Source organism: Rhea pennata, chromosome 3, assembly GCF_028389875.1.
Source record: "Rhea pennata isolate bPtePen1 chromosome 3, bPtePen1.pri, whole genome shotgun sequence".
Lineage (NCBI taxonomy): Eukaryota > Metazoa > Chordata > Aves > Rheiformes > Rheidae > Rhea > Rhea pennata.
In genome coordinates, this window is record NC_084665.1 from 51,760,217 (window position 1) to 51,772,468 (window position 12,252).

Here is a 12,252-nt window from a genome sequence, read left to right on the forward strand (position 1 = left end):
TAAATTAATGGAAAGGTCTAGGGATTTCAGTCTGGGAATTTCTGTCACATAAAACTTTCTACTTTCCCTTGGGATTTTTATTGACCTAGAAAGCAAAATACAACCTACTGTTCCTGGAAATCTACCTTAGGAACTAAAGGCTATAACTTAAAGATATTTAGAATGGTACAGCAGCATACTATACTCTACAATACAGTGAACAAGAATTGATTTCTTGGTTCAACTGCCAAACCAAAAAACCCATGAAAAAAACAAACACAGTTGGTTATGATTAAATCAAATGCAGAGCTTTTCAGTTTTCCTCATGAGCATAAAATGTTGCAAACATTCCCTCTGTGTTAGACAAAGTGCATGATTTCCACTGAATCAAAGTGCTTCTTGTATTTTGGATTCTTGTAAGGAAAGCAGCAAAAGACTTGAATCAGGTTATTGGCATGGCCCCTTTACATCAAGAAAATGCTCACAGATTGTGCAAGACTCCTTGGTCACTCTTTCCTTTTTTCTGCAAGCTTTGAGCCTGTGTTTCTTGAGACAGACTGTGGGTATTTAAGGCAGAATGCTGCTCCCTCATTCTCGCTTGTTCAGGCTCATTTTTCCTTGGCTTGGAGAAAGCCCAAACACCTCAAACTCACTGTTCTTACCTGTGCGATGAGCATATGATTCGAACTAAGAGAAAGTCATTCTTTCTCAAATTGACTAGCTATTTTTTATTTATGAGAAGGGAGGCTGCAAAAAAGAATATATCCTATAGTTTCTCAGACAAGATACCTCTAGGAAGATAGAAGATGAAGGCTCAGATAACTTCTATAAGTGGTGGGTGTTAAATCCAGATTTCCCACTAGGTGGGCCATTGCCTTAACCAGTGAGTTTTTGGCTGGGAAAGCTTAGTTGCCTTGTTTATTCACTTCACTCCTGAAAAAAATCAAAGACTATATTTTGCCTCAGCTTCCAGTTTTTATGCTCCCAAGTATGAAAAGAAGCAGTTGGGGGATTTTTGAAGCTCCAGTTGCCAATTCCTATTGATTTCAGAAGATGTTTAGGCATGAAAGTGTTTTTAAAGTTCTCAGAAATACTTGTTGCTACCTGCCTAAAAAATGTGTATATGCACACCTTACATATCACCTTAAATCATTTGTTTGAGAATGGAACTTACATGTGAAATCATAATATTTTGTCTTTGCCAGGGGTGCATTAAGAAAGAGACATGGTGGGGTTTAAACCAGCTTCAAATCAAGTTCACATGAGGATACTTTTTAATGTTGACCATAGACCTCAGTATGTCTAAGTGACGTGCCTTATTCAAACCTGTGCTGCATTCTTTTCTCATGTGGATATGCGTTGTGACAGTTTGAAGTAAAGACTGCTCAATCCTCCTTTTGTATGGCCTGCATTAGATCAGAGCAGACTCCCCACAGTCGCAGAAATGGAGGTCTGTCTAGTTTCAGGCACGGCAGGGAATGAAAGGTTTGGGGCACTCAGCTCCTTCCTTCCCCACCTGCCGCTCAGTGTAGCTGCCTGGCAAAGGTGGGAAAGATTTTGTTTAGCCCTGAAAACACAATGTGCTTCCTTGCAGCAGGCAGAAGCCATGTTCTCTCAAATGCAAAGCATCTTGTGCACAGCTTATTACTAACTGTAAATTATTAATTCTTAAGAATTTCTCCTTGTATGTCTTTTTATATGGAAGGTACTATGCAAAACGGTAGGGAGTGTGTCTGATTCTTTCAGTGCACAGTCCCTTGGGCTAAAATTAGTTTCTAGTGTCAGATTATTTGAAAAAGAAGCAAAACTTTATCCAAAACAAAAAAACAAATGTTTCTCCCATGACTTAGAAGACAACACATATTTGAGCAAAAATGACATGATAGTTCTGTTGTATAATGGTTTATGATGGACCCCAGCTAAGGACTATGAGTTGCTTTCTGGACTTTGTCCTTACTGCATCAGACTGATATCTTCTTTTTGTCTGATGCTCACTGACAAGTGATTACTTTGCAGACCTCATATTTGAAGTTACTTTCAACACAAACTATACTTAGCTGCTCAGACTTTCTAGAAAAAAAAATGTCTTTGTAAAAGGAATACTCCTTGCAAGGGAGTACCTTACCAAAGTGTTGTATGTTACCCAGCTAGTAGTAGTTCCATTCAAAGTAGATCAGGTAGACCTCTGGATAATCTTATTAAATAAATATTCTTCAAGAAGCCATTATTTTCCTTGCTGTTATTCATTTAAACTAAATATTTAAAACTAATTTAAACTAAACTAGCATATTTTGGTTATCTCTGGAGTAGCAGAAGGGTCACCGATATATCATACTGTTATAGATCGTATCTGTACAAATAATATAGTTAATAAATTGTCCAAGGAGTTTCTAATCAAGTACAATAACCTCACCAGGAGCCATTGTATGGCATAGTGGAAAGTAATTTCCCACCATGAAATTCTCCTTCAATGAGCTGAGTCTTGGCAAGCTCATCACAGGTATGTGAGCTAAAGTTTCAGGAGTATGCGACCTTGTCATACCCTGTGTTTCTACAAGCTGAGAGCTGACACAGGTCCTCTTTAGGTGGATTCTAATTAGGATTTTCTCTTTTGGTTCTCCTTTTCTCTATTCCATAGACAGACTCTTAAAAAAAGGTGGTATGTTGGAAAGGATCACGGAATGTTTGCGGTTGGAAGGGACCTCTGGAGATTGTCTAGTCCAACTTCCTCAAGTAGGGTCACCTAGAGCATGTTAGAAAGGATTGCATCCAGGCAGGTTTTGAGTATTTCCAGAGAAGGAGACTCCACAACCTCTCTGGGCAACCTGTTCCAGTGCTCCATCACTCTCACAGTGAAGAAATTCCTCCTCATGTTCAGGCGGAACTTCCTGTGTTTCAGTTTGTGCCCATTGCCTCTTGTCCTTTCGCATGGCACCACTGAAAACAATCTGGCCTCATCCCCTTGATACCATTCTTAAGGTGTTCGTACACATTGATAAGGTCCCCCCTCAGTCTTCTCTTCCCCAAGCTGAAGAGGCCCAGCTCTCGCAGCCGTTCATCATAGGACAGGTGCTCCAGCCCTCTGATCATCTTTGTAGCCCTACGCTGGACTGTCTCCAGTAGCTCCATGTCTCCCTTGTCCTGGGGAGCCCAGAGCTGGACACAGTACTCGAGATGAGGCCTCCCCAGGGCTGAGTAGAGGGGCAGGATCACCTCCCTCGACCTGCTGGCAAAAGTCTTCCTAATGCACCCCAGGATACCATTGGCCTTCCTGGCCACAAGGGCACATTGCTGGCTCATGGTCAACTTGTCATCCACCAGCACTCCCAGGTCCTTCTCTGCAGAGCTGCTTCTCAGCATGTCAGCCCTCAGCTTGTACTGGTGCCTAGGGTTATTTTTCCCTAGGTGCAGGACTCTGCACTTGCCCTTGTTGAACCTCATGAGGTTCCTCTATGCCCAACTCTCCAGCCTGTCCAGGTCTCTCTAAATTGCAGCACAGCCCTCAGGTGTATCAGCCACTCCTCCCAGCTTGGTATCATCAGCAAACTTGCTGAGGAGGCACTCCGTCCCTTCATCTGGGTCATTGATGAATAAGTTGAACACGATGGGAGCCAGTACTGAGCCCTGGGGGACACCACTAGCCACAGGCCTCCAACTAGACTCTGTGCTGCAGATGACGACCTCTGAGCTCTGCCTTTCAGCCAGTTCTCAATCCACCTCACTGTTCATTCATCTAATCCACACTTCCTGAGCTTATCTAGGAGGATGTTATGGGAGACAGGGTCAAAAGCCTTGCTGAAGTTGAGGTACACAACATCCACTTCTCTCCCCTCATCTACCCAGCCAGTCATATCATCATAGAAAGCTATCAGATTGATTAAGCATGATTTCCCCTTGGTGAATCCATGCTGGCTGCTCCTGATCACCTTTTTTTCCTCCATATGTCTGGAGATGACATCCGGAATGAGCTGCTCCATCACCTTTCCAGGAATGGAAGTGAGGCTGACTGGCCTATAGTTGCATGGGTCCTCCTTCTTGCCCTTTTTGAAGACTGGAGTGACATTGGCTTCCTTCCAGTCCTCAGGCACCTCTCCTGTTCTCCATGACTTTTCAAAGATGATGGAGAACAGCCTGGCAACAACATCTGCCAGCTCCCTCAGCGCTCCTGGGTGCATCCCGTCAGAGCCCATGGATTTGTGGACGTGGATTAATGTGTCCGGGAGAAACTGATATTGTCTGTAAGATTGCTCCATTTGTTCATGTTGAGATAAAGGGCACGGGGAAAGGCTGGCCTGTGGAATTGCTTTTGGAGAGGGATCCAGCTGCCTGAAGCTGCCTTTTGCTCTTCTTTGGGGACATGTCTTGACAAACACTTTGGGGAGGTTTGTCAAGTCCACATACAGCTTATGCTATCCTGAAAAATGTAGGCCATGAGATTTTATTGTTAAGCTTATGGAGAGCCATATATTCAAAGAGGTGCTTTTATGTAACGATAGATGCTTTGTTTCTCTGTGGACTCATCTATATTCACTTTCACATGAATAGTAGGAAAATAGTGACAGTCAATTTTAAAAGATAAACGGATATTTGTGTAACTCAGCAGTTAAAGATCACTCTTAGTAAACAACAAACAATACCATTAAGTAGCTCTTTGATCCATGTTTATTCAGATTCTGTTTTGAGAGCTGAAAGACCAGTTAATTGTCCAAGAAGGCATTCAAAATCCATCTTTCAGACAGGAGATTTATAGGAAAACTTTTCATTTAAGGGCTTTTTACCTTTGTAGAAGTATCTACATCCTTCCTAACTATTTATAGGGAAAAATAGAATAATCAAAAGCTGTGGCTATGCTAGTATGGCAGTCTAAATAACAGGTCTCTCAATTGCTCTTAGTTTCTAAAACTGCCTTCTGACCTTCCATGATAATGGTATTTTTCAGTGTTGTGGTGAGTTGATTATCTCTAAAAGGTGGGTTAAATAATTCTATGATTAAATTATTTGAATTGATGTAGAGAATGTAAATGGGAGAATGCTGTATATCTTAGGAGCAGTCATCCAAATAGAAAAGGCTGACTGAAAGCAATGAATACGTGCCATAGAAAACCAAATTGCAGCTCCTTGGAAGGGCTATAACTCTATAGGCATAAAAGTCAGCACTGAGTTGATACCAGACAAACCAGTTTGCTTTGCTTGGATAAACAGAAATGTTTCAGTTTTTGAAGGATCATAAATTTCATTTCAATTTTCCTTTGTGAAGACTGAAGCAAAATGTTTTGTTCTGTTTGGGTTATCCTAAATTCCCTCAGGACTGTAATTTTCAGAGCTGTGATTTCCTTTTTGGGGACAGGGAAGATCTTAGAAAAATTCCCAGTCCATCTGTTTATGTTAAATAAATGTAATATGCTTTGTTAAAGAAAGAGTTTGTGATGGGAAAGGTGGTTTGTCAGGCAGAAGCAATGAAAATGAAGACTGCAGCAACAGCAGGACGTGTGGGCATCAACTGTTGCACTGGAGGACTGGCAGAGGGGAAAATGCCTCCAGATCATCTAGAAACAGACCTGTGGAGGAACTTTTGTTCAGTGAGGCCTTGTGACATTCAAAAATACTCCAGGCAGGAAAAAGGAACAAAATGTGCTAATCTAGAAGAAATAGAAAAGTTCTGACAGATGGCTGGGTGGATTTTTGTTTTGCTCTTTGAACAGCAACAGTGAGCAGAAATGGCAAAAGAACACCAGGGTCTCTCAAACTGTATTTTTTAGCCATGTGCAAGCACGAGATACTTTGGCTATTTTGTCTTCTGGCACCTTCTAAAACATAGGGAATTTGTACTAGGGGCTGGAAAACTTCTTTGTAAGGCATACTGCAGTGTTCTTAAGTGAAATCCCCAAACCCTGAAGTGCTCTAGGCACTGCTAGATGAAATCCTCTCTTCATTGTAATCAAAAGGCCACTTAATTTAATGGAGCCACAATTTCGCCTGTTGAAACGCGCAACTATCTTGCACCTGAGTCATTCATTGCCATGTCAAGCACTGCTGAAGTAGCACGGTAGCATTTTTATACCCTCTTTGTGTTGACTGAAAGGATTTATTTAGAGCAGCAGCAAATTTACTGCTTTAAATGTTACAACACTGTCCTTTCTGTAAGGGTATGTATGAAGCAATGCTGAAAAGTTTAACCTTGAGAATAAGGATTCCCAGGAATCTAGACCAAGCAGGAACAGATATGAGATTTCTCCGGGTTTGTGCTATTTTTGACAGCTTGGGGTAAGCGCAGCTGGAATCTGAGCCCTACACAGCAGGAGAGGAGGGCTACATGATTAGAAGTTTAAGTGTGCTTTTCTTCCAGATGGACTATCTATTTAAAACATTAGTAGAAATAAACACTCCCTCCTTGCTACTTGAAATACATCTCTTTTACAAAGGTTTTCTAGAAACACTTCAAAGACAATGTGACGTGCACCTATGTATAATTCTCCTCACTTATTATAGACCATTTGGTTTTGCTGTAAATATTGAAGAGCTCAAGCAACACTATTTTCCTTTTTCTTTATTGATATCTTAGTCAAAGTCATTTTAGTATGCTGCATATGAGATATCCTGGGCAGAGAGGATCTTCATGTATACATCCCTACTCCAAATTAAATTTATATGCCAAATGTATATCATGTACCTGCACCTCAAACTAAGACTTAGCAGTGCTTCTGTTAAAGTCAAGTGAGCAATCCATGTTGACAGGAATAATTTAGGTGATGCAGCTGTGCAGGCAAACCACATGAGCAGTCAGTCTGCAGTGCTTACTGAAGGATAGGAGGGAAAATATATGGCAAATTATATTTCTGCACCCTTCCTGTGTTTCATGGATTATCTAACGTCCATGAGAACTGGAAAGGATCTTGACTTTTTGATAGCATATCTTAAAGAGCAAAGCAGTCTACTGAGCAGAAGTAAAAGTGCTTGCTTCAGCAAGATGAACTGTGACAGTTTTATCAAGTTTTTAATTTATGTTTTAAGGAAGTGTAAGTGATTCCAATCAGAAGCTTAACTACCTATTTATATTTTTTGTCATATCTAAGCTAATGTATCTGAACTTGTCTAGACTTATTTGGCTTGAAAATTGAGATGGAAATTTCATGACAATGTAATGAGAGATGTTTCTAGTAGCTCATGACTTTGCAGTGTTGGAAACAATATACAGAAAATCTTTCTTTGAGGTCTAGTAAAAACAAGATTTTCAAGCATAGGAAAATTCAAAGATAATACTTGAGAATAATCAATTTTTATAAACTTTGAGGTAGTAAACTGAAAAAATATATTTATTTTATTGCAGCAGTCAGTCTCCCTCCTGGTACTGCTATACTGACATAACTGAGGAGCTAAACTACCCTTTAGTCCATTTGCCAGTCTGTCTATCTAAGAAGTAAAGGCTTTGCTCTTAGTGGGCAGGAATTCCTGTTCTCTGTAACTCTGCTGGAAGCTGTTGTATAAAAGCCAAGATAAAATACATAGATTAAACCTTTAACCACAGATTAAAGTACTGAGATGAGTGTGTATAAATTTAGAATAAAAATCTGATCTCACACTGGGATGTTCTGTTTCAGGAAGCAGTACTGCTAAGAATGTAATTTAAGGTGTTGTTTTAGTGGTACTTACCAGTCTGCTGTGATGCATCAAAGCTAATTAGAAGCTGAGCAAAATATAGACCTTTGGTTAGATGTGGCACCTCAAGGACAGGGAACATGCACTCTGTGTACAGAATTGCTCGAAACTGGTGAGGGCATCTTCACCAGATATATGGTGCTTGCGCACTGCATTTCCATAAGCACAGTAATTGCCCTTAAATTGCCCATGCACACTCTTTTTCTATGTTGTGCTCTATTTACCCCTACAGGGATTCTATGAACAGTGGGAAGAGGATAATACGGACAAAACGTTCCTAAGTCTCTGAGGTTACTTTGTCCTTAATCTTATATTAACACAATGGTAGATCATACTACTGAGATAAAAGATGAAAATGTGTTTGGACTAGATGAAGCTCATTATGTCTAAAGTACCATTATTAGGCATCAGGACTTATGTTATTTTAAAAGGAGAAATGAAAACTTCAGCAGATATAATTTTAGGCTTGGTTTTTACAAGGTGGTTGTGGTTTTTGGCTCCTTTTTAAAATCTCTATGCTATTTTTAAGGTGCAAAAGCTTGATATAGGGAATGCAATTCACTCCTTAGTTAAAAAAAGATTAAGAAGTTAATACACTCAGCCCTTGGAAGATGTTTGAAAAACTCTTTTTTTCAACATTGTTCTGTGTTCAAGGAGAAAATAAAGGGAAAAAAGTCAATCCTTAGGTCTTAGAACTAAAATTCAAAACTTTTTTCCTATTTGATTTTTGTCATTACACTTACAGACTAGAGAGCAGAATTCTCCTGACATGGTTTCTGTCCTTTTAAAACCCTCTGCTATGAGGATGAAGGCAGCAGAATGTTATAAAACTTCTCTTGCTGTAATTGTAGTGATGAAGCTCAAGGAGGTCACAGAGGGAATGAGTTTCAGAGTTCATATTTGAACCTAGTTACTAACTTTTTCCATGAAGGTCAGACTGTCTCTTAAATTTGCAAGAATATTTTTCTGAAAAATCTGAAATCCTCAAAATTCATCAGTTTCCCATAACCTTATGCTATTTTACAACATCCTTAGTTGCAGCAAAAGCCTTGAAATGGCCAGTCCATCAATACGTGGTGGGATGAACAAGGTCAGAAGCTCAACGCATTAGGAAAGTTGCTATCAACTAGTCTCTATTATTGTTCCACATGAAGCCAGCACTGCCTGTGGTCTGATTTGTTATCACTTAAAAAAATCCTAACCCCATTTATTTTGTTAGGGTTTTTAGATTTGATTGGAACCCATGTAAATGATATCCAAATCTGCCTAATGTGGGTAATATGTGATTAAACCTGATAATTTAATCTGATGATTTAATCTTAATTGTGCAGATGAAAAAGATGGCATTAAGATGAGGCAAAGTTTCTCACAAGAGGCTATTAGGAAAACTAAAGATTAGAGGATGAGACATAGATGATTACAATTTAGGAGGTAGGCAGACAACATATCAGAAATAAACAATTACTTTTTTTTAAAACAGTACAAGATCAGAGGAGGAATATCCTATATTCTCTTCTAGGATTGTCTCCAGCGTCTAGGGTAAGCCTTGCATAGTACTGTAGTACCTGGGAATCAGATCTTTTTCATCCAAAGTTTGCTATACAGGAATGGTACCTTAGTATTCCCTTGAACAGAGAGCTGTTTCAAGATAAACAGGTAGCTTGGCTTCCTGTGTAAATGGCCATAATCCAGCACAGTGCATACGTAATTGCAAACGTGAAGAGTTCAAAGAGCTGCAATAAGATACAGTCAAGAATAGACATTGATGTCTTATTGGATCTATACCAATAATACTGACGTTTTATAGGATCTTGTTCAAAATACTACATAGGCACAATGTAGTATTTCACATCTTGCTGTAGTACCTTGCATCTTACTGTTTTTCTGGCACAAGACACATTTTTAACAAAGCTGAACATACATTGTATTTATATTTACCCAAGTGACTGCAGAAACTCTAACGCAAAACAACATTTCAGATTCCTTTCCCTTGTATGTTTCCAAAGTGGTGTTCAGCCTAATTATTGTCACAAAAAGTTGGAAGTCCATACATATCACATAATGACATTTTATTTTGATTTGTGTCATAATCTTCAGGTTGAATTAAAGTAATATAATTGACTCACATGCTGTGATCAGTAATACTTACAATTTGTTGCAGTACATACAAAAAAGCTTTTTTTTTTTTTTACTTAGCAAAGACTTGCTCAGATCTCTTACTATATATTTACATTTTATGAAAATTGTTTAATTGAAGAAGAATATTTTACAAAAATCTCTCCTTTCAAGTTCCTTTAATTTTCACTTGAATCTCTTCTCTGTATTTAATAGTATTGTATTGTGGTTTTAATTTCAGTAATTAGTAACGATATCCCTTTTTTTCTTTCTTTTACACATTTTTTTACATTGATGAAGTCATGACAAATATGTATGCTTCCCTCAGATTCCTCTTTTTCTTTTAGGGTGTATCCTGTACCTGCTTCAGCCTCACAAGCCACTATCTAGCATTAGTGGCAACAAATGTGAGAGGACAGCTTTTAGCACAGGTAGATAGACTCATTTACATACAAGCTGCCCTGTCTTCTGTGAGCGAGGAATTAAGTCTTTACACATTCATGTATTTGTGTACTGGCAACCAGCAAAAGTAATTGCTGGGTGTAAGACAGAACTCTTTCTAAAGTTTTTTGTTCTGTTTTATGATTGAGATTTCTTTCAATATATAAATTCCTGAATAAAAAAAAAAAATGTAAAGAACAGATAACATTCTGCAGACAGGTTCTTATTCATGGGCAGGAGAATATGGTATCAATATAGAGCAATACCTGTGTGGTTAAATTCAAAGGAATTACATTGCCTCTCTGCTATGGTAATGAGCAGAAGCTGCTCTGTGCTGTCTGCAGATCAATGAATAATATTTCTAGTGCAAAAGCACTAGAATGCATCAGTAGTGAACTTGTGAAGATGCACTAGTAGAGAACAGTAAAGAGAAAAAGGTTGTTTCTGATCCAGTGAAAGGCCTATTTTTTTTACATCTGGTTCTGTAACGCTGCACACCATTACGTGAAATGAAGTACTGAAGTATGTTTGACCTTTGGCACTGACAGAAACTTAATTCGTAACAGCCTGCTGCTTTATATGAAGTCTGGGTATATCTCCTCCACAAGAATGGGCACAGTGCAGCCTTTTTGCAAGGTATCTTCTGTTTATCCAGATGCAAATAAATAAAAATCTCAAAGATATTGGAGAGGAGACAGCAACTGACACTCTAGAAAACATCTATATTTTCACTTACAATAAATAAAAACATATTGGCAAGAATCATTTATTGGTATTCTTGTTACATATGCTTTTCAGTGTTAGAGGGGATTGTCTAGACTTTTAGTTTAGTATTGTTTTTAATTTAATATCAAACTATTTAAAATTGCATTTCTTCTGCTTTGAGTAGTGCATTACAACTGTCTTTCTGTTCAAACTCTTCCCTTTTCCTCCTAGTTCTGCAACATGCTACAGTGCACCCATCAGTTGTTACGAGTGCCAGAAACTCAGAATACAGTTTTGATGAAAAGATTTTTTTTTTTCAAGTATATCTACTTCTTTTGGGTGAAATATGCAATGCACATATCCAATTAATATTCACCATAATTGTGGTGGGATGTGGAAAAAAAGTCTAAAGAACAGAACTAGCATGTGTCCACTCCCCAGAAAATAATCCCTTGCACAAAAAGCTATCAAGGATCTCATTTATTAAGGGTCTGGAGAGAGCAAAAACAAAGAGAGATTTGCTGAAGGTTGGATTTAGAATTGCAATTTCCACATCCTACCATCATGAGATCACTCTCACACAGAACAAGGGCATTTAAACCTCCAGGACCCTCATTTCCTCTAGAAATCTTTCATGTAATACGTATGCAGGATAAGAAAGTGCTGTCATTTTTTTCTATGATTATGAGATGCTTAAGTACAAAGTCTGTTGCCTTAGTATAGATTTTTCTTCTGTTTAACAGACTCAGCTTCTGGCCTGTTAGAATAAAGGTACACACATGTACTCTGCTGCCAGCTTTTGTTGCTACTTCAGTTTAAAAACAGAATTGTGAGCATATATCATTGTTTTTCAAAGGAAAGAGATCAGTAGTGGTCTTTTGAGACTTTGAGTCTTTTTTTAATGAAAACCTGTACCTTGTTTTCCTTGTATAACTGACACCTTTACACATTTTGCATCTAAACTGATGTTCCATGTTTGGTATTTGGAGTAGATCACAGGACTTTTGGTGCCAGAGATCTTGTCTTTTGCTATGTTTTATAAGGCAGCTTCCATGCTTACAGTATTCCCTAAATAATAAATAAAACAGATAAAGAGCTTTGCAAATACTTCAAACAAATATAAGGCATGTGAGATTTCACTCATATCAATATGACAGCACCTCCTGCAGAGGTAAGTGAATGCAAAAATTTATTATTGTGAATATACAGGGAACTCAGTGCATCAGAACAGGCTTTCGAAAATATTTAAATTGGTATTTTGAAAACTTTGTTTCTGTTTGCCTCTAGGCCTTTATTTGTCATCATTGCAGAAGCTGAACTCTGTGACCACAAGTGAACTTACAGAAGCAAGGTAAG

General features: G+C 38.5%; 1 long non-coding RNA gene across 1 annotated transcript in view; it reads left to right on the forward strand.

Annotated features, from left to right (window-relative positions):
- The window catches only part of LOC134139279 (uncharacterized), a 178,205-nt gene extending 165,953 nt beyond the window's left edge, over nucleotides 1-12,252 (forward strand). Inside the window, exon 3 of the long non-coding RNA XR_009958101.1 lies at nucleotides 12,184-12,252. This is a non-coding gene — a long non-coding RNA (uncharacterized LOC134139279). The remainder of the gene's footprint in view (nucleotides 1-12,183) is intronic.